The sequence below is a fragment of the Octodon degus genome, unplaced genomic scaffold (assembly GCF_000260255.1).
Source record: "Octodon degus isolate 3935 unplaced genomic scaffold, OctDeg1.0 scaffold00107, whole genome shotgun sequence".
In the NCBI taxonomy this organism is placed as follows: domain Eukaryota; kingdom Metazoa; phylum Chordata; class Mammalia; order Rodentia; family Octodontidae; genus Octodon; species Octodon degus.
The window spans coordinates 8,521,303-8,524,382 of record NW_004524683.1 but is presented as its reverse complement, the minus strand read 5'-3'; the positions used below and the strand labels follow the sequence as shown (position 1 = coordinate 8,524,382).

Genomic DNA, 3,080 nt, shown 5'->3' with positions numbered 1-3,080 from the left:
TTTTTTTTTTTTGTACCAGGAATTGAATTCAGGACATTGTGCTTGCCTGGCAAGCACTTATGCCGCTGAGCTATCTCCCCGGCCCCCAATTCTGATTTGAACCTTCTTGGAATTGCCTGCTGTTCCGTCTGCTCTAGTCCTTCCTACCACTCTCTCCATTGCACCCCAGTTTCCTCCGAGTCTTGGCTTTGGGCCTGTGTCTTCACTGTCCGGGCTCGCTCCGCACTCACATACAGCATCACACCCAGCCCCAGCTCACCAACCCTCCGCGCACCCTGCGCCTACAGGGTGCAGTCTACACTCCAGCACGTTTTTCTCGGAGACACGCAAGGAAAAGTTTTTCAACTAGACAACCCCGGGTTTCGTTTCTAACTCTGAGGAGTGGCTCAGTCCAGGGTCTTCCGAAAGAAGGGGACAGGACAGGGTCGCGGAGGGGGGTCTGTGAGGGTGCGGCGGGCGGCAGAGGGAGGAGCCTGGGGCGAGGTGAGGAGTTGGAGTTGGAGTTGGGGCACTCAGCAGGGAGTGGAGGCTGCGGTGTGCTTCACAAGGGCGGAAACTCCCGAGGAAGGTCTTGGGGGCTCGGACACCTTGTCCCAACCCGCGCTGACTTTGGACCGACCCTGAAACGGAGGGGTGCAGCAGGGGAAAGGTCGAGGGGGGAGTGTCCCCTGCGCCGCGCCCAGGGCCCTGACCTCAGCGCCCAGCCAGACTAAGGAGGTGCGGCGCCGCAACGCCAGGTTCGTGCCCCGGCGCCCCGACGTTACCTGAGGAGGCTCCAAGCGGCCGGAGCGGAGCCGGGGCGGGCGGGCGCGGGCGCGGGAGCCGGCGGCCCAGGGCAAGCATAGTAGCCCGCGCGGCTCCAGGTGGCGGCGACTTTTCAGCCGGCCGAGGTGGTGGGGGTCCCTTGAGCGCACGCGGGCGAGTCAGCGGGGCTAGCAGTGGCCCAGGACGAGGAGACCGTTGCCATGGCCCCGCCGTCGAGGCCGTTTCCCCCGCGCCTGCTTGGCGGGGCCAGGAGGACGAGCCTGCGGGGGAGACCTAAAGGGCAGCGGGAAGCTCCTCCAGGACTCCCGGCCGAGGACTGCTAAAGCTTAGGCAGGCGAGCTAGGGGCGGGGTCACCTCCGGTCACGCCCCCTATGGATCCTCCCTCAGACCAGCCAATCAATGGTTGATCTTTGATAAACGAGCTAGTAGAATTGTCCAATTAGCGTTAGGAATGCCACGTGGTATGAGGGCGGGCACAACGGGCGTACAGAAAAGCCAATCAACACCCCTAGGCGCCAACTCTTTGAGAATGAAGGGAACCAATAGGAAGAAAGTGAAGGTAAAAACAGAAGAGGCAGTGTGTCTAAAAGGAAGAACCTAGGGGCAGAGACTACTCCAGAGGAAATCCAGAGCCAAGAAGTTTCTCAGAAGGCAAAAAAGCAACCCAGGAGGGACTAATCAAAACGTCAAAGACAAAACAATTGGTAATAGACAAAGTAAAAAAATGGAGTACATGAACGCGACTTTTGAGTTGGTTAAATAAAGTATAACTGAGAAAGGAAAAGCCATTTGTGCATGGTGGCACATGCCTGTAATCCCAGCATTGAGAGCATTCCAGGACTGGGAAAATTAGCTCAGCATCTCAAGCGCCTGCCTGGCAAGCACAAGGTCCTGGGTTCAATCCCCAATACCCACCCCCCCAAAAAAAAGGAAAAGAAAGAAAAAAGAGACAATTCCAGACTAAACTGTACAGCGAGACCTTGTCTTAAAAAAAAAAAAAGTATGAAAAATAGAAATAAAATAAATTAATAGAAAAGAAAGAAAAAGGAAATCCACGTGAATGCAGTGTTCTGCAGCGTCTTCACAGAGCCAAACAATGAGGGAAAGATTAAAAGACTGGACTGTTGGGGCTGAGGAGTTGGCTTAGTAGAATAAGCGCTTCCCTGGCAAGTTCAAGGGCCTGAGTTCAGTCCCCGGTTTCATAAAAAAAAAATAATAATAATAATAATAAATAAAAGACTAGACTGTGGAGGCTTAAAAGAGGTAACACTTCAACTGGCCTGAAAACAGTCTTTTGGAAGAGGTGTGTTAAAAGAATTCAATCCAACTGATAAATGGGTACAACTGGGTGTGGTGGCATACGCCTGTAATCCTGGCACTCAAAAGGCTGAGGCAGGCAGATCACCAAGAGATCAAGGCTAGCTTAGGCTATACACTGAGTTCAAGGCCTGAACTACAAAGCAAAGACTGTCTAAAAAAAAAAAAAAAGCACCTATTTCCTCACACCTTCCATTTGCCAGGGCCCTGGGAGTTCCTAAACTCAAGCCTCAGGAGCTGCGCCAGCGAGCAAGAGCAAGGAGGACTGTAAAGGATAGGCCTTACAGCACCAGAATTCCATAGTGTTATGGACCTCCTTTCAATCTTTAGACTCCTCTCTTCTGGAAGAGGGGGATCTTGATAGGTGAGTGGGATTTAAATAATCAGATTACTGTTGATCCTGGTGGCAGCGAAATTTAAGGAAGATGTAGAGTTAAAAAAAAAAAGGGGGGGGGGATGGTTACAGCTCAGCACTGTAGTCCCTCCCTGGCAAGCACAATGACCCGGGTTCAATCTCTGGTACTGCACGTGGTGCACTGAAACTGAGCGTGGTGGTGCACACCTATAATCCCAGCGCTGGGGAAACTGAGACAGGAGGATCACTAGAGTCTCAGCTGCTTAGCAAGACCCCATATGAACGAACAAATGGACCCCATATGAACAAACAAATGAATGAAAGAAAGAAGAAAGGAAAAGAAGAACAGGTCCCCCCCCAAAAAAAAAAAAACAAAAATAGAGGAAAAAAGAGATTAAATGTGGGCTGAGTTTATATGCCAAAATGGGCACTGTTTAGGAACATTAATTAATAGCTCGCAAAAATCTCTGAAAGGAGAAAAATATCACCAGTCAAGTTCTCTGGTCTAAAGCATTTTTAGTATCATTCTTAAACAACAAATCATGTGCTGCCACCTGGTGACAGTTCAAATACTACTGTTCTAGGAAAGAAAGGGAAGGGAAGGGAAGGGAAGGCAGGGGAGGGGAGGGGAGGGAAAGGGAA

At 51.2% G+C, this 3,080-nt stretch overlaps 1 protein-coding gene across 2 annotated transcripts in view; it reads right to left on the bottom strand.

The window, feature by feature from the left end:
* Positions 1-1,082, bottom strand: part of Tesk2 (testis-specific kinase 2) — a 165,249-nt gene extending 164,167 nt beyond the window's left edge. For both annotated transcript variants that reach the window (XM_023724157.1, XM_004639191.2), the window contains exon 1: positions 765-1,082. The gene's annotated coding sequence lies outside the window, so the exon portion shown is untranslated. The remainder of the gene's footprint in view (positions 1-764) is intronic.
* Positions 1,083-3,080: the final 1,998 nt, after the last annotated feature.